Source organism: Mobula birostris, chromosome 17 (genome assembly GCF_030028105.1).
Source record: "Mobula birostris isolate sMobBir1 chromosome 17, sMobBir1.hap1, whole genome shotgun sequence".
NCBI lineage: Eukaryota > Metazoa > Chordata > Chondrichthyes > Myliobatiformes > Myliobatidae > Mobula > Mobula birostris.
In genome coordinates, this window is record NC_092386.1 from 73,016,258 (window position 1) to 73,038,942 (window position 22,685).

General features: G+C 43.1%; 1 pseudogene; it reads left to right on the forward strand.

The window, feature by feature from the left end:
* The window catches only part of LOC140211459 (uncharacterized), a 177,496-nt pseudogene that overhangs the window by 142,738 nt on the left and 12,073 nt on the right, over window positions 1-22,685 (forward strand).

Consider the following 22,685-nt stretch of genomic DNA (forward strand, 5'->3'; position numbering starts at 1 on the left):
ACATAGCAACATGGTGAAGTTTAAAGAGATTCCCCAAGGAACTATGAGAGTTGAGAAGATAAATAATGTTTTAGATTGGAGTAACTTTGTTAAGAATAATGACTAATTTATTGAATTTTTTGAGTTTTAATGTTAATGGGCTTAATGGACCAGTGAAAAGAAACAGAATCTTAACACATATTAAAAAAATGAAGATAGATCTAGCTTTTTTACAGGAAACGCACCTAACAGAAACAGAACATCAGAAACTGAAGAGAGATTGGGTGGGTAGTGTTGTTGCGGCTTCATTTAATTCAAAAGCGAAGGGAGTAGTAATTTTGATCAATAAGACGTTACCAATTAGAATACAAAATGTAATAACTGATTCTGCGGGGAGATATTTGATTATACATTGTCAACTTTTTTCTGAACTATGGACTTTTATAAATATTTATGCACCAAACAAAAATGATGCAAAATTCATACAAGAAGCTTTTCTGAATTTGGCAGATGCGCATGAAAAAATATTAATTGGAGGAGACTTTAATTTTTGTTTAGACCCAGTCTTAGATAGATCAACCAAGGCTGTTATAAAATCAAAGGTAGTAAATTTAACTTTATCATTGATGAAGGATTTAAATTTGATTGATATATGGAGAAGAATCAATCCTAAAGAAAGAGACTATTCGTTCTATTCCCATAGACATAAAACTTACTCAAGGATAGATTTGTTTCTATTATCAATGCATATTCAACATAGAGTGAAAAATATGGAATATAAAGCGAGAATATTATCAGCTCATTCCCCTTTATTAATGACAATAATAATGGCTGATAAGGAAGAAGTGGCTTATAGATGGAGATTTAATTCAACATTATTAAAACATCAAGATTTCTGTGATTTTATGAAAAAGCAGATTCAATTTTTTTTGGATACAAATTTTCATTCAGTGGATGATAAATTTATATTATGGGATGCGATGAAAGCATATCTTAGGGGCCAGATAATAAGTTATACATCTAAAATTAAGAAAGAATATATGGCAGAACTAGATCAATTGGAAAAAGAGATTACAAAAATAGAAAAAGAATCTCAAAAATATATGTCAGAAGAAAAACGAAGACAACTTGTCAATAAGAAGTTACAATATAATACGCTTCAGACATATAGAACGGAAAAAGCAATTATAAGAACTAAACAAAGGTATTATGAGTTAGGTGAGAGAGCACATAAAATTCTTGCCTGGCAGTTGAAAACAGAACAAGCTTCCAAAACAATAAATGCAATTAGAACAAGGGCAAATAAAATATCTTATAAACCTCTTGAGATAAATGAAACCTTTAAAAATTTCTATTCTGAATTATATCAATCAGAATCCCAAAATGATGTTAATGAGATAGAAAGGTTTTTATCACAAGTTTCTCTTCCAAAATTGAATTTGGAAGAACAGAAGGGATTAGATATGCCTTTTACATTAAAAGAAGTTGAAGAAGCTTTAGGATCACTCCAAAGTAATAAATCTCCAGGAGAAGATGGTTTTCCACCTGAATTTTATAAAAAATTTAAAGATTTATTATTTCCTCTTTTTATGGAACTAATACATCAAGCAGAAAAAATACATAAACTTCCAGAATCTTTTTCAACAGCGATTGTAATAGTATTGCCAAAAAAAGACAGAGATCCTATGAAACCAACATCATACAGGCCTATTTCTTTATTGAATACGGATTATAAAATAATAGCAAAAATCTTATCGAATAGATTATCTAAATATTTACCAAAATTAATACATATGGATCAAACAGGATTTATTAAAAATAGACAATTGACAGATAATGTAACCCGGCTACTCAGTATAATTCATTTGGTACAAAAAAGGGATGAGAAGAGTATAGTAGTAGCTTTGGATGCAGAAAAAGCATTTGATAGATTAGAATGGGATTTTTTATTTAAAGTATTAGAAAAATATGGGTTAGGAACATCTTTTATAAATTGGATTAAAACTTTAAATTCTAACCCTAAAGCTAAAGTAGTGACAAACTCTCAAATTTCAACACCATTCCAGTTAAAAAGGTCAACTAGACAAGGTTGTCCACTATCACCTGCTTTATTTGTATTGGCGATAGAGCCATTAGCAGAACTAATTAGAATTGATCCAGATATTATGGGTTTTAGAGTTAATCAGGAGGAATATAAAATTAATCTTTTTGCCGATGATGTTTTGATCTATTTAACAAACCCACAACATTCGTTACATAAATTATCTTCTAGATTGGATGAATATGGGAAGGTATCAGGTTACAAAATAAATTGGGACAAAAGTGAAATTTTACCTCTTACTAAAGGAGATTATATTCAATGTCGATTAGTAACCCAATTTAGATGGCCGGTAAATGGTATAAAGTATTTAGGTATAAGACTTGATAATGATGTAAAGAATTTATATAAATTTAATTATTTACCACTATTGAAAAAAATTCAAGAAGATCTTGACAAATGGATGATACTACCAATAACATTAGTAGGTAGAGTCAATGTTGTAAAAATGAATATATTTCCTAGATTACAGTATTTGTTTCAAACATTACCAATACAATTGCCACAGAAATTTTTTCAAGAGTTAAATAAATGTGTGAGAAAATTTCTTTGGAAAGGTAAAATGTCAAGAATATCATTGGAAAAATTGACATGTAAATTTGGGTTAGGAGGGTTACAACTTCCAAACTTTAAAAACTATTATAAAGCAAATCAACTTAGATTTATTGCATCTTTTTTCGATGATCGAAAACCAACATGGATTAAAATAGAACTAGACAAGATAGGAGAAAATAGACCTGAAGATTTTATATATAAATGGGAATCTAAATAGATACGGGAAAAGAAAGAATCTCCTATATTAACACATTTGATTGATCTATGGAATAAGATAAATGTTGATAATGAAACACAAAAATCTCTATTAGCAAGGAGACCTTTGTTCCAAAACAGACTTATTCCTTTTACAATGGACAATCAACTTTTATATAATTGGTACCAAAAAGGGATTAAATTTATAGGAGATTGTTTTGAACGAGGTATATTGATGTCATTTGAACAATTAAAGGATAAATATAAAATATCTAATAATACTTTCTTTTGTTACTTTCAATTAAGGGCTTACTTAAAAGGTAAGCTGGGTCAAACAATGTTTTTGCCAAAACCTAATGAAATTGAAATTTTAATTCAAAAAGGGAAAATTAAAAAATTTATTTCTTGTATGTATAATTTGATTCAAGAACAGACAATTAAACAAGGAACCCATAAGTCAAAGCAAAATTGGGAAACAGATCTGAATATTAATATTGATGAAACAAATTGGTCAAGACTTTGTCTTGACAGTATGACAAATACAATAAATGTTTGACTTAGATTAGTACAATATAATTTTTTACACCAATTATATATTACACCACAAAAAATAAATAGATTAAATTCAAATCTATCTGATAAATGTTTTCGGTGTAATCAAGAAATTGGTACTTTTTTACATTCTACTTGGTCTTGTTTTAAAATTGAACCCTTTTGGATAAAATTAAGAGTCTTATTGGAACAAATTACTGGAATTCAACTTCCACATAACCCTGTATTATTTCTATTAGGTGATATTGAAGGAATAAAACCGAAACTTAAATTGAATAAATATCAGAAAGAATTTATAAAAATTGCATTGGCAGTAGCTAAGAAGACTATAGCAGTTACTTGGAAATCTGATTAGTATTTAAGTATGGATCGTTGGAATAATGAAATGGCTAGTTCTATTCCACTCGAAAAAATTACTTATAATTTAAGAGATAAGTATGTAACATTTTTGAATATTTGGCGCTCTTATTTACAAAAGATAGGATGGCATACTTAAGTGCTCCAATAAAGACTTTGGTTACTTGGGGAAAGTAACGAATAATTATACCAAATTTATTTTGAATCCCATGGAGCATGTGGAAACCTTCCAACACGCAGGTGGCTCTTTTCTTTTTTTTTTCTCTTTCTTTCTTTTTAGGTAGGACTATATATGGGGGGGGGAAGGGTTAAGGGGAGGGGGGAGGGTAGATTTTATCTTTTCATGTATTCTTTTTGAAAATTTAATAAAAATTATATTAAAAAAAAGAAAGTTTCACATTTGGTCAGGTTAAACCCCATCAGACAGTTTCACGTTTGCCCAGCTAGACCCCATCAGACATTGTCACGTTTCGTCAGGTTAAGCCCCATGAAACATTGTCACGTTTGGCCAGGTTAAAACCCACCAGACAATGTCATGTTTCGCCAGGTTAATCCCCATCAGACAGTTTCACATTTGGTCTGGTTAAACCCTATCAGACAGTTTGACGTTTGGTCAGATTAATCCCCATCAGACATTGTCACATTTGGCCAGGTTCAACCCCATCAGGCAGTTTCACGTTTGTCCAGCTTAGACCCCATCAGATATTGTCACGTTTCGTCAGGTTAAACCCCATGAAACATTGTCACGTTTGGCCAAGTAAAAACCCACCAGACAATGTCATGTTTCGCCAGGTTAATCCCCATCAGACAGTTTCACATTTGGTCTGGTTAAACCCCATCAGACATTGTCACGTTTGGTCCGGTTAAACCCTATCAGACAGTTTCACCTTTGTTCAGGTTAACCCCCATCAGACAGTTTCACGTTTGGTCTGGTTAAACCCCATCAGACAGTTTCACATTTGGTCAGGTTAAACCCCACCAGACATTGTGACACGTTTAGTCAGGATACACCCTATCAGCCAGTTTCACGTTTGGTCAGGCTAAACCCCATCAGATATTGTCAAATTTGGTCAGGTTAAACCCAATCAGACAGTTTATCATTTGGTCAAGTTAAACCCAATCAGATATTGTGACATTTGGTCAGTTAAAACCCATCAGACAGTTTCACATTTGGTCAGGTTAAACCCCATCAGAGAGTTTCACGTTTGCACAGGTCAAACCCCATCAAAGAGTTTCACGTTTGCACAGGTCAAACCCCATCAGACAGTTTCAGGTTTGGTCTGGTTAAACCCAATCAGACCATCTCACATTTGGTCAGGTTAAACCACATCAGACAGTTTCACATTTAGCCTGGTCAAACCCCATCAGACATTGTCACGTTTGGTCAGGTTAATCCCTATCAGACAGTTTCACAGTTGGTGAAGTTAAACCCCATCAGACAGTTTCACATTTGTTCAGGTTAAGGCCCATCAGACAGTTTAACGTTTGGTCTGGTTAAACCCCATCAGACCATCTCACATTTGGTCAGGTTAAACCCCATTGGACAGTTTCACGTATGGTCAGCTTAAACCCCATCAGATATTGTCACATTTGGGCAGGTTAAACCCCATCAGACAATTTCACGTTTGTCTAGCTTAAACCCCATCAGACAGTTTCACGTTTGGTCATGTTAAACCCATTCAAACAGTTTCACATTTGGCCAGGTTCAACCCCATCAGACAGTTTCACGTTTGCCCAGCTTAGACCCCATCAGATATTGTCACGTTTCATCAGGTTAAACCCCATGAAACATTGTCACGTTTGGCCAGGTTAAAACCCACCAGACAATGTCATGTTTCGCCAGGTTATTCCCCATCAGACAGTTTCACATTTGGTCAGGTTAAACCCCATCAGAAATTGTGACACGTTTAGTCAGGACACACCCTATCAGCCAGTTTCACGTTTGGTCAGGTTAAACCCCATCAGATATTGTCAAATTTGGTCAGTTTAAACCCAATCAGACAGTTTATCATTTGGTCTGGTTAAACCCCATCAGATATTGTCAAATTTGGTCAGTTAAACCCCATCATACAGGTTCACATTTGGTCAGGTTAAACCCCATCAGACAGTTTCACGTTTGGACAGGTCAAACCCCATCAGACAGTTTCACACTTGGTCTGGTTAAACCCCATCAGACAGTTTCACATTTGGTCTGGTTAAACCCCATCAGACCATCTCACATTTGGTCAGGTTAAACCCCATCAGACATTGTCACATTTGGCCAGATTAAACCCCATCAGTCAGTTTCACATTTGGTCAGGTTAAACCCCATCAGACCATCTCACATTTGGTCAGGTTAAACCCCATCAGAGAGTTTCACGTTTGCACAGGTCAAACCCCATCAGACAATTTCACGTTTGGTCTGGTTAAACCCAATCAGACCATCTCACATTTGGTCAGGTTAAACCCCATCAGACAGTTTCACATTTGGTCAGGTTAAACCCCATCAGACATTGTCACATTTGGGCAGGTTAAACTCCATCAGACAGTTTCACATTGGTCAGGATAATCCCCATCAGACATTGTCACATTTGGCCAGGTTCAACCCCATCAGACAGTTTCACGTTTGCCCAGCTTAGACCCCATCAGATATTGTCAAGTTTCGTCAGGTTATACCCCATGAAACATTGTCACGTTTGGCCAAGTAAAAACCCACCCGACAATGTCATGTTTCGCCAGGTTATTCCCCATCAGACAGTTTCACATTTGGTCAGGTTAAACCCCATCAGATATTGTCAAATTTGGTCAGGTTAAACCCCATCAGACAGTTTCACATTTGGTCAGGTTATTCCCCATCAGACAGTTTCACATTTGGTCAGGTTAAACCCCATCATATATTATCAATTTTGGTCAGGTTAAACCCCATCAGATATTGTCACATTTGGTCAGTTAAACCCCATCACGCGGTTTCATATTTGGCCAGATTAAACCCCATCAGTCAGTTTCACATTTGGCCAGGTTAAAACCCATCAGAGAGTTTCACATTTGGTCAGGTTCAACGCTATCGGACAGTTTCACGTATGGTCAGCTTAAACCCCATCGGATATTGTCACACTTGTTCAGGTTAAACCCCATCAGAGATTGTCATATTTAGTGAAGATAAACCCAATCAGTCATTGTCATGTTTGGTCAGGTTAAACCCCGTCACACGGTTTCATATTTGGCCCAGTTAAACCCCAGCAGTCAGTTTCACATTTGGCCAGGTTAAACCCCATCAAATATTGTCACATTTGGCCAGGTTAAAACCCATCAGACAATTTCACGTTTGTCTAGGTTTAACCCCATAGGACAGTTTCACATTTGCTCAGGTTAAACCCCATCAGACAGTTTCACGTTTGGCCAGGTTAAGCCCCATCAGAGAGTTTCACATTTGGTCAGGTTAAATCCTCGCAAACAATTTCACATCTGGTCAGGTTCAACCGCATCAGACAGGTTCACATTTGGCCTGGTTAAACCCCATCAGACAGTTTCATATTTAGCCAGGTTAAAACCCCATCAAACATTGTCACGTTTCGTCAGGTTAAGCACCATCAGACTCTTTCATATTTGGCCAGGTGGAACCCCATCAGACATTGTCATGTTTGGTCAGGTTAAACCCTATCAGACATTGTCACGTTTGGTCAGGTTAAACCCCATCACCCGGTTTCATATTTGGCCAGATTAAACCCCTTCAGTCAGTTTCACATTTGACCAGGTTAAAACCCATCAGAGAGTTTCACATTTGGTCAGGTTCAACGCTATCGGACAGTTTCACGTATGGTCAGCTTAAACCCCAACGGATATAGTCACACTTGTTCAGGTTAAACCCCATCAGACATTGTCATATTTGGTGAGGATAAACCCCATCAGTCATTGTCATGTTTGGTCAGGTTAAACCCTGTCAGACACTTTCACGTTTGGTTAGTTTAAACCCCATCAGACAGTTTGACGTTTGGTCAGGTTAGCCCCATCAGACAGTTTCAGGTTTGGTCTGGTTAAACGCCGTCGGAAAGTTTCACGTTTCGTCAGCTTAAACCCCATCAGACAGTTTCACGTTTTCCCAGCTAGACCCTATCAGACATTGTCACGTTTCGTCAGGTTAAACCCCATGAAACATTGTCACCTTTGGCAAGGTTAAAACCCATCAGACAGTTTCACACTTGGTCAGGTTAAACCCCATCACACAGTTTCACATTTTGTCTGATGAAACCCCATCAGATATTGTCACATTTGTTCAGTTAAACCCCATCAGACAGGTTCACATTTGGTCAGGTTAAACCCCATCGGACAGTTTCACGTTTGGACAGGTCAAACCCCATCAGACAGTTTCACGTTTGGTCTGGTTAAACCCCATCAGACCATCTCACATTTGGTCAGGTTAAACCCCATCAGACTATTTCACATTTGTTCAGGATAAGCCCCATCAGACAGTTTCACATTCGGTCTGCTTAAACCCCATCAGACCATCTCACATTTGGTCAGGTTAAACCCCATCAGACAGTTTCATGTTTGGTCAGGTTAAACCCCATCAGACAGTTTCACATTTGGTCAGGTTAAACTCCATCAGACAGTTTCACATTTGTCAGGATAATCCCCATCAGACATTGTCACATTTGGCCAGGTTCAACCCCATCAGACAGTTTCACGTTTGCCCAGCTTAGACCCCATCAGATATTGTCAAGTTTTGTCAGGTTAAACCCAATGAATCCTTGTCACGTTTGGCCAGGTTAAAACCCACCAGACAATGTCATGTTTTGCCAGGTTATTCCCCATCAGACAGTTTCACATTTGGTCAGGTTAAACCCCATCATATATTATCAAATTTCGTCAGGTTAAACCCCATCAGATATTCTCACGTTTGGTCAGTCAAACCCCATCAGACAGGTTCATATTTGGTCAGGTTAATCCCCATCAGACAGTTTCACGTTTGGACAGGTCAAACCCCATCAGACAGTTTCACGTTTGGTCTGGTTAAACCCCATCAGACATTGTTACCTTTGGTCAGGTTAAACCACATCCGATAGTTTCACATTTGGTCATGTTAAACCCCATCAGATATTGTCACATTTAGCCAGCTTAAAACCCATCAGACAATTTCACGTTTGTCTGGGTTTAACCCCATAGGACAGTTTCACATTTGTTCAGGTGAAACCCCATCAGACAGTTTCACGTTTGGCCAGGTTAAGCCCCATCAGAGAGTTTCACATTTGGTCAGGTTAAGCCCTTGCAAACAATTTCACATTTGGTCAGGTCAACCGCATCTGACAGGTTCACATTTGTCCTGGTTAAACCCCATCAGACAGTTTCATATTTGGCCAGGTTAAAACCCCATCAGACATTGTCACGTTTCGTCAGGTTATACACCATCAGACTGTTTCATATTTGGCCAGGTGGAACCCCATCAGACATTGTCATGTTTGGTCAGGTTAAACCCTATCAGACACTTTCATGTTTGATTAGTTTAAACCCCATCAGACAGTTTCACATTTGGTCAGGTTAAACCCCATCAGACAGTTTCACGTTTGGTCAGGTTAACCGCATCAGACAATCACACGTTTGCCCAGCTAGACCCTATCAGACATTGTCATGTTTCGTCAGGTTAAACCCCATGAAAGGTTGTTACGTTTGGCAAGGTTAAAACCCATCAGATATTGTCACATTTGGTCAGTTAAACCCCATCAGACAGGTTCACATTTGGTCTTGTTAAACCCCATCAGACAGTTTCACGTTTGGACAGGTCAAACCCCATCAGACAGTTTCATGTTTGGTCTGGTTAAACCCCATCAGACCATCTCACATTTGGTCAGGTTAAACCATATCAGACTTTTTCACATTTGGTCAGGTTAAACCCCATCAGACTTTTTCACATTTGTTCAGGATAAGCCCCATCAGACAGTTTTACGTTCAGTCTGCTTAAACCCCATCAGACCATCTCACATTTGGTCAGGTTAAACCCCATCAGACAGTTTCACATTTGGTCAGGTTAAACCCCATCAGACAGTTTCACATTGGTCAGGATAATCCCCATCAGACATTGTCACATTTGGGCAGGTTCAACCCCATCAGACAGTTTCACATTTGCCCAGCTTAGACCCCATCAGATATTGTCAAGTTTCGTCAGGTTAAACCCCATGAATCCTTGTCATGTTTGCCCAGGTTAAAACCCACCAGACAATGTCACGTTTTGCCTGGTTATTCCCCATCAGACAGTTTCACATTTGGTCAGGTTAAACCCCATCATATATTATCAAATTTCGTCAGGTTAAACCCCATCAGATATTGTCAAATTTGGTCAGGTTAAACCCCATCAGATATTGTCAAATTTGGTCAGGTTAAACCCCATCAGATATTGTCACATTTGGTCAGTTAAACCCCATCAGACAGGTTCACATTTGGTCATGTTAATCCCCATCAGACAGTTTCGCGTTTGGACAGGTCAAACCCCATCAGACAGTTTCACGTTTGGTCTGGTTAAACCCCATCAGACATTGTTACCTTTGGTCAGGTTAAACCACATCAGACAGTTTCACATTTGGTCAGTTAAACCCCATCAGACAGGTTCACATTTGGTCTTGTTAAACCCCATCAGACAGTTTCACGTTTGGACAGGTCAAACCCCATCAGACAGTTTCATGTTTGGTCTGGTTAAACCCCATCAGACCATCTCACATTTGGTCAGGTTAAACCATATCAGACTGTTTCACATTTGGTCAGGTTAAACCCCATCAGACTTTTTCACATTTGTTCAGGATAAGCCCCATCAGACAGTTTTACGTTCAGTCTGCTTAAACCCCATCAGACCATCTCACATTTGGTCAGGTTAAACCCCATCATATATTATCAAATTTCGTCAGGTTAAATCCCATCAGATATTGTCAAATTTGGTCAGGTTAAACCCCATCAGATATTGTCAAATTTGGTCAGGTTAAACCCCATCAGATATTGTCACATTTGGTCAGTTAAACCCCATCAGACAGGTTCACATTTGGTCATGTTAATCCCCATCAGACAGTTTCGCGTTTGGACAGGTCAAACCCCATCAGACAGTCTCACGTTTGGTCTGGTTAAACCCCATCAGACATTGTTACCTTTGGTCAGGTTAAACCACATCAGACAGTTTCACATTTGGTCAGGTTAAACCCTATCAGACATTGTCACGTTTGGTCAGGTTAAACCCCATCACGCGGTTTCATATTTGGCCAGATTAAACCTAATCAGTCAGTTTCACATTTGGTCAGGTTAAAACCCATCAGAGGGTTTCACATTTGGTCAGATTGAATCCTATCAGACAGTTTCACATTTGGGCAGGTTAACCCCCATCAGACAATTTCACGTTTGTCTAGGTTAAACCCCATCAGACAATTCAACGTTTGTCTAGGTTAAACCCCATCAGACAGTTTCACGTGTGGTCATGTTAAACCCATTCAAACAGTTTCACATTTGGTCAGGTTAAAACCCATCAGACATTGTCACATTTGGTGAGGATAAACCCCATCAGTCATTGTCATGTTTGGTCAGGTTAAACCCCGTCACACGGTTTCATATTTGGCCCAGTTAAACCCCAGCAGTCAGTTTCACGTTTGGCCAGGTTAAACCCCATCAGATATTGTCACATTTGGCCAGGTTAAAACCCATCAGACAATTACACGTTTGTCTAGGTTAATCCTCATCAGACAGTTTTACATTTGCTCAGGTTAAACCCCATCAGACAGTTTCACGTGTGGTCATGTTAAACCCATTCAAACAGTTTCACATTTGGTCAGGTTAAACCCCATCAGACATTGTCACATTTGGTGAGGATAAACCCCATCAGTCATTGTCATGTTTGGTCAGGTTAAACCCCGTCACACGGTTTCATATTTGGCCCAGTTAAACCCCAGCAGTCAGTTTCACGTTTGGCCAGGTTAAACCCCATCAGATATTGTCACATTTGGCCAGGTTAAAACCCATCAGACAATTACACGTTTGTCTAGGTTAATCCTCATCAGACAGTTTTACATTTGCTCAGGTTAAACCCCATCAGACAGTTTCACGTTTGGCCAGGTTAAACCCTTGCAAACAATTTCACATTTGGTCAGGTTAAACCGCATCAGACAGGTTCACATTTGGCCTGGTTAAACACCATCAGACTGTTTCATATTTGGCCAGGTTAAAACCCCATCAGACATTGTCATGTTTGGTCAGGTTAAACCCTATCAGACACTTTCACGTTTGGTCTGGTTTGACCCAAACAGACAGTTTATCGTTTGGTCAGGTTAAACCCCATCAGATATTGTCACATTTGGTCAAGTTAAACCCCATCAGACCATCTCACATTTGGTCAGGTTAAACCCCATCAGACAGTTTCACATTTGGTCAGGTTAAACCCCATCAGACATTGTCATGTTTGGTCAGGTTAAACCCTATCAGACACTTTCACGTTTGGTCTGGTTAGACCCAAACAGACAGTTTATCGTTTGGTCAGGTTAAACCCCATCAGATATTGTCACATTTGGTCAAGTTAAACCCCATCAGACAGGTTCACATTTGGTCAGGTTAAACCCCATCAGACAGTTTCACATTTGGTCAGGTTGAACCCTATAGGACAGTTTCACGTACGGTCAGCTTAAACTCCATCAGATATTGTCACATTTGGGCAGGTTAAACCCCATCAGACAATTTCACGTTTGTCTAGGTTAAACCCCATCAGACAGTTTCACGTTTGGCCAGGTTAATCCCCATCAGAGAGTTTCACATTTGGTCAGGTTAAACCCATTCAAACAGTTTCACATTTGGTTAGGTTGAACTGCATTAGACAGGTTCACATTTGGTCAGGTTAAACCCCATCAGACATTGTCACGTTTTGTAAGGTTAAACCCCATCCGACAGTGTCACGTTTGGTCAGGTTCAACCGCATCAGACATTGTCACGTTTGGTCAGGTTGAACCCCATCAGACAGCTTCACATTTGGTCAGGTTCAACCACATCAGACAGGTTCACGTTTGGCTAGGTGAAATCCCATTAGATATTGTCACACGTTTGGTCAGGTTGAACCTCATCAGACATTGTCACATTTGGCCAGCTTAAATTACATAGATAGATTTCTGCCCATTTTACTCTATCCATTGTATCTTGTACATGATATCACTTCTAGTCTTCGTATCATCTACAAACTGACTAACCCCCATCTACATTTTCATGCATATTATTTCTGGATGTTTACAACAACACTATCATGACACAATGGGCTGAGTTATCAGCTGAGACTAGATGTAGGAGATTGAGTGGGGTGGAGTGTGGGAGACTCAGAATGTAGGAGATTGAGGTGTAGGATTGTAGGAGATTCAGGCAGATTGAAGGGGATGGAGTGTAGGAGATTGATGGGGTGAACTGTAGAAGATTGAGCGGGAGATGTGTAGGAGATTGAAGGGGTATATTGCAGGAGATTGAGGGCGTGTAGTGCGGGAGACTGAGTGGGGAGGAGTGTAGGAGACTGAGGTGGTGGAGTGTAGGAGAATGAGGGGGTGGAGTGTAGGAGATTGAGGGGGAAGAGTGTAGGTGATTGAGGGAAAGGAGTGTAGGAGATTGAGGGAGTGGAGTGTAGGAGACTGAGGGACAAGTGTAGGAGACGGGGTGGAGTGTAGGAGATTGAGGGACATGGAGTGTAGGAGATTGAGGAGTTGGAGTGTTGAGGATTGAGGGTAGGAGTGTAGGAGATTGAGGGGGTGGAGTGTAGGAGATTGAGGGACGTGGAGTGTAGGAGATTGAGGGGATAGAGTGTAGGAGATTGAGGGGGAGGAGTGTTGGAGATTGAGATAGAGGAGTGTAGGAGATTCAGGGGTGAAGTGTAGCGGATTGAGGGTAGGAGTTTAGGAGATTGAGGGGTTGAGGAGTGTAGGAGGTTGAGGGGTTGGAGTGTAGGAGATTGAGGGAGAGGAGTATAGGAGATTGAGGGGGAGGAGTGTAGGAGATTGAGGGAGAGGAGTGTAGGAGATTGAGGGGGAGGAGTGTAGGAGATTGAGGGGGTGGAGTGTAGCAGATTGAGGGGCGTGGAGTGTAGGAGATTGAGGGGAGGAGTGTAGGAGATTGAGGGAGTGGAGTGTAGGAGACTGAGGGACGTGGAGTGTAGGAGACTGAGGGGGTGGAGTGTAGGAGATTGAGGAGTTGGAGTGTAGGGGATTGAGGGTAGGAGTGTAGCAGATTGAGGGGCGTGGAGTGTAGGAGATTGAGGGGAGGAGTGTAGGAGATTGAGGTGGAGGAGTGTAGGAGATTCAGGGGTGAAGTGTAGCGGATTGAGGGTAGGAGTGTAGGAGATTGAGGGGTTGAGGAGTGTAGGAGGTTGAGGGAATGAAGTGTAGGAGATTGAGGGGGGAATGTGTAGGAGGTTGAGGGGTTGGAGTGTAGGAGATTGAGGGAGAGGAGTGTAGGAGATTGAGGTGGATTGTAGGAGATTAAGGGGAGGAGTGTAGGGGATTGAGTGGAGGAGTGTAGGTGATAGAGGGGGTGGAGTGTAGGAGATCGAGGTGGTGGAGTGTAGGAGATTAAGGGGAGGAGTGTAGGAGATTGAGGGGGGAGGAGAGTAGGAGATTGAGGAGTGGAGTGTAGGAGATTGAGGGGTGATTATTGTTGGAGATTGACAGGTGATGTGTAGGAGATTGAGGGGGTGGAGTGTAGGAGATTGAGGGGGAGGAGTTTAGGAGATTGAGGGATCCTTTGCAGTAGGGATTAATAGCAATAATTTATGATATAATTATGAAATTACAGCCAGATATATCTGATAAAATTAAAAATGAGTGGGAAAGGGAACTTCAACTTTCCCTACCTACAGAGAAATGGGATAAAATTTTTCATTTAGTTAGTACTTCTTCTATATGTGCTGAACATACTTTAATACAATTTAAACTAGTACACAGAGCTCATATGTCCAAAGATAAACTAGCTCGTTTTTATTCCCATATAAACCCTGCTTGTGATAGATGTCACTCTGAAGTGGCTTCTTTAACTCATATGTTTTGGTCCTGTCCTCTTTTGGAAAAATATTGGAAAGACATTTTTGATATTATTTCAACAGTTCTATGCTTCGATTTAAAATCCCATCCTATTACGGCAATCTTTGGATTGCCAATGGTAGAACATAGATCTTTGTCTTCTTCAGCCTGTCGAATGATAGCTTTTGTTACTTTAATGGTGAGAAGATCTATTTTGTTGAACTGGAAGGAAACTAATCCTCCAACTACATTCCAATGGTTTTCTCAAACCATATTAAGTTTAAATTTAGAAAAAATTAGAAGTGATATTTTTGACCCTTTGCTTACATTTGAAGAAACTTGGAAACCTTTTATGCAACATTTTCATATGATGTAATTTGACCTTTCTGAATCTTTTTTCTAAACTTAAATTATATGATGAGAGGAGCGGAGTTAATGACATTATTGAACGTGTCCGATACAAGCTGTTGGTCTAGCACTGTTTTGATTTTTTTTTCTTGGGGTTTTTTTTTCCCTTTTTCTTTTGGGGTATTTTTTGTTTATATTTTTTTTTTCTTTTTATTTCTTTTTTAATGTTTAATCTCATTAGGAGTTTGGAAGGCTTTTATATCTATGTTACTTAAAATTCATTTTATATATGCTGATGAACATTTTTCCAATCTCTTTGTACCAACTTTGTTATTCAGTTTATAATTTTGAAAAATTAATAAAAAGATTTAAAAAGATTGAGGGGGAGGAGTGTTGGAGATTGAGGGGTTGAAGTGTAGGAGATTGAGGAGGTTTAGTGTAGGAGATTGAGGGGGTGGAGTGTAGGAGATTGAGGGGGTGGAGTGTAGGAGATTGAGGGGAGGAGTGTAGGAGATTCAGGGGTGGTGTAGGGGATTGAGGGTAGGAGTGTAGGAGATTGAGGGGTTGAGGAGTGTAGGAGATTGAGGGGATGAAGTGTAGGAGATTGAGGGGGGAATGTGTAGGAGATTGAGTGGAGGGTGTAGGAGATTGAGGGAGAGGAGTGTAGGAGATTGAGGGGTGGATTGTAGGAGATTGAGGGTTGATTATTGTTGGAGATTGATGGGTGAAGTGTAGGGGATTAAGGGTGGGGAGTGTGGGAGATTGAGGTGGTGGTGTGTAGGAGATTGAGGGGGTGGAGTGTAGGAGATTGAGGGGAGGAGTGTAGGAGGTTGAAGGGGGAGTTTAGGAGATTGAGGGGATAGAGTGTAGAAGATTGAGGTGGTGGAGTGTAGGAGATTGAGGGGAGGAATATAGGAGATTCAGGTGGTGTATAGGAGATTGAGGGGGAGGAGTTTAGGAGATTGAGGTGGTGGAGTGTAGGAGATTGAGGGGAGGAGTGTTGGAGATTGAGGGGTTGAAGTGTAGGAGATTGGGGAGGTTTAGTGTAGGAGATTGAGGGTGTGGAGTGTAGGAGATTGAGGGGGAGGAGTGTAGGAGATTGAGGGAGAGGAGTGTAGGAGATTGAGGTGGTAGAGTGTAGGAGATTAAAGGGAGGAGTATAGGAGATTGAGGGGGAGGAGTGCAGGAGATTGAGGGGGGAGGAGTGTAGGAGATTGAGGGGTTGAGGAGTGGAAGAGATTGAGGGGGGAATGAATAGGAGATTGAGTGGAGGAGATTGATGGAGAGGAATGTAGGAGATTGAGGGAGAGGAATGTAGGAGATTGAGGTGGTGGAGTGTAGGTGATTAAGGGGAGGAGTGTAGGAGATTGAGGGGTTGAGGAGTGGAGGAGATTGAGGGGGGAATGTATAGGAGATTGAGTGGAGGAGATTGATGGAGAGGAATGTAGGAGATTGAGGGAGAGGAGTGTAGGAGATTGAAGTGGTGGAATGTAGGAGATTAAGGGGAGGAGTGTAGGAGATTGAGGGGAGGAGTGTTGGAGATTGAGGGGGAGGAGTGTAGGAGATTGGGGAGGTTTAGTGTAGGAGATTGAGGGTGTGGAGTGTAGGAGATTGAGGGGGAGGAGTGTAGGAGATTGAGGGGTTGAGCAGTGGAGGAGATTGAGGGGGGAATGTATAGGAGATTGAGTGGAGGAGTGGAGGAGATTGATGGAGAGGAATGTAGGAGATTGAGGGAGAGGAGTGTAGGAGATTGAGGTGGTGGAATGTAGGAGATTAAGGAGAGGAGTGTAGGAGATTGAGGGGGAGGAGTGTAGGAGATTGAGGGGGTGGAGTGTAGGAGATTGAGGGGGAGGAGTGTAGGAGATTCAGGGGTGGTGTAGGGGATTGAGGGTAGGAGAGTGGGAGATTGAGGGGTTGAGGAGTGGAAGAGGTTGAGGGGATGAAGTGTAGGAGATTGAGCGGGGAATGTGTAGGAGATTAAGGTGGTGGAGTGTAGGAGATTGAGGGGAGGAATATAGGAGATTGAGGTGGTGGAGTGTAGGAGATTAAGGGGAGGATTGTAGGAGATTGAGGGGTGGAGCGTAGGAGATTGAGGGGGAGGAGTGTAGGAGATTGAGGTGGTGGTGTGTTGGAGATTGAGGGGAGGAGTGTTGGAGATGGAGGAGTTGAAGTGTAGGAGATTGAGGAGGTTTAGTGTAGGAGATTGAGGGGGTGGAGTGTAGGAGATTGAGGGTAGGAGTGTAGGAGATTGAGGGGTTGAGGAGTCGAGGAGGTTGAGAGGATGAAGTGTAGGAGATTGAGGGGAATGTGTAGGAGATTGAGTGGAGGAGTGGAGGAGATTGAGGGATGATTATTGTTGGAGATTGACGGGTGAAGTGTAGGGGATTGAGGGTGGGGAGTGTGGGAGATTGAGGTGGTGGTGTGTAGGAGATTGAGGGGGTGGAGTGTAGGAGATTGAGGGAGAGGAGTGTAGAAGATTGAGGGGGAGGAGTGTAGAAGATTGAGGTGGTGGAGTGTAGGAGATTGAGGGGAGGAATATAGGAGATTGAGGTGGTGTGTAGCAGATTGAGGGGGAGGAGTTTAGGAGATTGAGGTGGTGGAGTGTAGGAGATTAAGGGAGGAGGAGTGTAGGAGATTGAGGGGTGGAGTGTAGGAGATTGAGGTGGTGGAGTGTAGGAGATTAAGTGGAGGAGTGTAGGAGATTGAGGGGTGGAGTGTAGGAGATTGAGGGGGAGGAGTGTAGGAGATTGAGGTGGTGGTGTGTTGGAGATTGAGGGGAGGAGTGTTGGAGATGGAGGAGTTGAAGTGTAGGAGATTGAGGAGGTTTAGTGTAGGAGATTGAGGGGGTGGAGTGTAGGAGATTGAGGGTAGGAGTGTAGGAGATTGAGGGGTTGAGGAGTCGAGGAGGTTGAGAGGATGAAGTGTAGGAGATTGAGGGGAATGTGTAGGAGATTGAGTGGAGGAGTGGAGGAGATTGAGGGGTGATTATTGTTGGAGATTGACGGGTGAAGTGTAGGGGATTGAGGGTGGGGAGTGTGGGAGATTGAGGTGGTGTGTAGGAGATTGAGGGGGTGGAGTGTGGGAGATTGAGTGGAGGAGTGGAGGAGATTGAGGGAGAGGAGTGTAGAAGATTGAGGGGGAGGAGTGTAGAAGATTGAGGGGGAGGAGTTTAGGAGATTGAGGTGGTGGAGTGTAGGAAATTAAGGGAGGAGGAGTGTAGGAGATTGAGGGGTGGAGTGTAGGAGATTGAGGTGGTGGAGTGTAGGAGATTAAGTGGAGGAGTGTAGGAGATTGAGGGGTGGAGTGTAGGAGATTGAGGGCAGGAATATAGGAGATTGAGGTGGTGGTGTGTAGGAGATTGAGGGGGAGGAGTTTAGGAGATTGAGGTGGTGGAGTGTAGGAGATTGAGGGGGTGGAGTGTAGGAGATTGAGGGGAGGAATATAGGAGATTGAGGGGGTGGAGTGTAGGAGATTGAGGGTAGGAGTGTAGGAGATTGAGGGGTTGAGGAGTGGAGGAGATTGAGGGGATGAAGTGTAGGAGATTGAGGGGGAATGTGTAGGAGATTGAGTGGAGGGTGTAGGTGATAGAGGGGGTGGAGTGTAGGAGATTGAGGGAGAGGAGTGTTGGAGATTGAGGGGTTTAAGTGTAGGAGATTGAGGAGGTTTAGTGTAGGAGATTGAGGGGAGGAGTGTAGGAGATTGAAGTGGTGGTGTGTAGGAGATTGAGGGGAGGAGTGTTGGAGATTGAGGGGTTGAAGTGTAGGAGATTGAGGAGGTTTAGTGTAGGAGATTGAGGGGGTGGAGTGTAGGAGATTGAGAGGTTGAGGAGTGGAGGAGGTTGAGGGGATAAAATGTAGGAGATTGAGGTGGGAATGTGTAGGAGATTGATTGGAGGAGTGTAGGAGATTGAGGGGTGATTATTGTTGGAGATTGATGGGTGAAGTGTAGGGGATTGAGGGTGGGGAGTGTGGGAGATTGAGGTGGTGGTGTGTAGGAGATTGAGGGGGTGGACTGTGGGAGATTGAGTGGAGGAGTGTAGGAGATTGAGGGAGAGGAGTGTAGGAGATTGAGGTGGTGGAGTGTAGGAAGAGATTGAGGGGAGGAGTTTAGGAGATTGAGGTGATGGAGTGTAGGAGATTGACGGGGAGGAGTGTAGGAGATTGAGGGGTGGAGTGTAGGAGATTGAAGTGGTGGAGTGTAGTGGATTAAGTGGAGGAGTGTAGGAGATTGAGGGGATAGAGTGTAGAAGATTGAGGTGGTGGAGTGTAGGAGATTGAGGGGAGGAATATAGGAGATTGAGGCGGTGGAGTGTAGGAGGTTGAGGGGTGGAGTGTAGGAGATTGAGGGGTGGAGTGTAGGAGATTTAGGGGAGGAATATAGGAGATTGAGGGGTGGAGTGTAGGAGATTGAGGGGGAGGAGTGTAGTAGATTCAGGGGTGACGTGTATGGGATTGAGGGTAGGAGTGTAGGAGATTGAGGGGTTGAGGAGTGGAGGAGATTGAAAGGGATGAAGTGTAGGAGATTGAGGGAGAGGAGTGTTGGAGATTGAGGGGTTTAAATGCAGGAGATTGAGGAGGTTTAGTGTAGGAGATTGAGGGGGTGGAGTGTAGTAGATTCAGGGGTGACGTGTATGGGATTGAGGGTAGGAGTGTAGGAGATTGAGTGGAGGGTGTAGGTGATAGAGGGGGTGGAGTGTAGGAGATTGAGGGAGAGGAGTGTTGGAGATTGAGGGGTTTAAGTGTAGGAGATTGAGGAGGTTTAGTGTAGGAGATTGAGGGGGTGGAGTGTAGGAGATTGAGGGGTTGAGGAGTGTAGGAGGTTGAGGGGATGAAGTGTAGGAGATTGAGGGGGGAATGTGTAGGAGATTGAGTGGAGGGTGTAGGTGATAGAGGGGGTGGAGTGTAGGAGATTGAGGGAGAGGAGTGTAGGTGATTGAGGGGCGGAGTGTAGGAGATTGAGTGGTGATTATTGTTGGAGATTGACAGGTGATGTGTAGGGGATTGAGGGTGGGGAGTGTGGGAGGTTGAGGTGGTGGTGTGTAGGAGATTGAGGGGGTGGAGTGTAGGAGATTGAGGGGAGGAGTGTAGGAGGTTGAAGGGGGGAGTTTAGGAGATTGAGGGGATAGAGTGTAGAAGATTGAGGTGGTGGAGTGTAGGAGATTGAGGGGAGGAATATAGGAGATTCAGGAGGTGTGTAGGAGATTGAGGGGGCGGAGTTTAGGAGATTGAGGTGGTGGAGTGTAGGTGATTGAGGGGAGGAGTGTTGGAGATTGAGGAGTTGAAGTGTAGGAGATTGGGGAGGTTTAGTGTAGGAGATTGAGGGTGTGGAGTGTAGGAGATTGAGGGGGAGGAGTGTAGGAGATTGAGGGAGAGGAGTGTAGGAGATTGAGGTGGTGGAGTGTAGGAGATTAAGGGGAGGAGTGTAGGAGATTGAGGGGGGAGGAATGTACGAGATTGAGGGGGGAGGAGTGTAGGAGATTGAGGGGTTGAGCAGTGGAGGAGAATGGGGGGGAATGTATAGGAGATTGTGTGGAGGAATGGAGGATATTGATGGAGAGGAGTGCAGGAGATTGAGGGAGAGGAGTGTAGGAGATTGAGGTGGTGGAGTGTAGGTGATTAAGGGGAGGAGTGTAGGAGATTGAGGGGGGAGGAGTGTAGGAGATTGAAGGGGGAGGAGTGTAGGAGATTGAGGGGCTGAGCAGTGGAGGAGATTGAGAGGGGAATGTATAGGAGATTGAGTGGAGGAGTGGAGGAGATTGATGGAGAGGAGTGTAGGAGATTGAGGTGATGGAATGTAGGAGATTGAGGGGTGGAGTGTAGGAGATTGAGGGGGAGGAGTGTAGGAGATTGAGATGGTGGTGTGTAGGAGATTGAGGGGGTGGAGTGTAGGAGATTGAGGGTAGGAGTGTAGGAGATTGAGGGGTTGAGGAGTCGAGGAGGTTGAGGGGATGAAGTGTAGGAGATTGAGGGGAATGTGTAGGAGATTGAGTGGAGGAGTGGAGGAGATTGAGGGGTGATTATTGTTGGAGATTGACGGGTGAAGTGTAGGTGATTGAGGGTGGGGAATGTGGGAGATTGAGGTTGTGGTGTGTAGGAGATTGGGGGGGTGAGGTGTTGGAGATTGAGGGGAGGAGTGTAGGAGGTTGAGGGGAGGAGTGTAGGAGGTTGAGGGGAGGAGTTTAGGAGATTGAGGGGATAAAGTGTAGAGGATTGAGGGGTGGAGTGTAGGAGATTGAGGGGATAGACTGCAGAAGATTGAGCTGGTGGAGTGTAGGAGATTAAGGGGAAGAATATAGGAGACTGAGGTGGTGGTGTGTAAGAGATTGAGGGGGAGGAGTTTAGGAGATTGAGGTGGTGGAGTGTAGGAGATTGAGGGGTTGAGGAGTGGAGGAGGTTGAGGGGATGAAGTGTAGGAGATTGAGGGAGGAATGTGTAGGAGATTGAGTGGAGGAGTGGAGGAGATTGAGGGGTGATTATTGTTGGAGATTGACGGGTGAAGTGTAGGGGATTGAGGATGGGGAGTGTGGGAGATTGAGGTGGTGGTGTGTAGGAGATTGAGGGGAGGAGTTTAGGAGATGGAGGGGAGGAGTGTAGGAGATTGAGGGAATAGAGTGTAGAAGATTGAGGTGGTGGAGTGTAGGAAATTGAGGGGAGGAATATAGGAGATTGAGGGGTTGAAGTGTAGGAGATTGAGGAGGTTTAGTGTAGGAGATTGAGGGCAGAATGTGTAGGAGATTGAGTGAAGGAGTGTAGGAGATTGAGGGGGAAGAGTGTAGGAGATTGAGGGGGGAGGAGTGTAGGAGATTGAGGGGGGGAGTGTAGGAGATTGAGGGGGAGGAGTGTAGGAGATTGAGGGGTGGAGTGTAGGAGATTGAGGGGGAGGAGTGTAGGAGATTGAGGGGGGAGGAGTGTAGGAGATTGAGGGGGAGGGGTGTAGGAGATTGAGGGGTGGAGTGTAGGAGATTGAGGGGTTATTATTGTTGGAGATTGACGGGTGAAGTGTAGGGGATTGTGGGTGGGGAGTGTGGGAGATTGAGGTGGTGGTGTGTAGGACATTGAGGCGGTGGAGTGTAGGAGGTTGAGGGGAGGAGTGTAGGAGATTGAGGGGAGGAGTTTAGGAGATTGAGGGGAGGAGTGTTGGAGATTGAGGGGTTTAAGTGTAGGAGATTGAGGAGGTTTAGTGTAGGAGATTGAGGGGGTGGAGTGTAGGAGATTGAGGGGGAGGAGTGTAGAGTTTTAGGGGTGAAGTGTAGGAGATTGAGGGTAGGAGTGTAGGAGATTGAGGGGTTGAGGAGTGGAGGAGGTTGAGGGGATGAAGTGTAGGAGATTGAGTGGGGAATGTGTAGGAGATTGAGTGGAGGGTGTAGGTGATAGAGGGGGTGGAGTGTAGGAGATTGAGGGTAGATTATTGTTGTAGATTGACAGGTGATGTGTAGGGGATTGAGGGTGGGGAGTGTGGGAGATTGAGGTGGTGGTGTGTAGGAGATTGAGGGGGTGGAGTGTTGCAGATTGAGGGTAGGAGTGTAGGAGATTGAGGAGTTGAGGAATGCAGGAGGTTGAGGGGATGGAGTTTAGGAGATTGAGGGGGGAATGTGTAGGAGATTGAGTGGAGGAGTG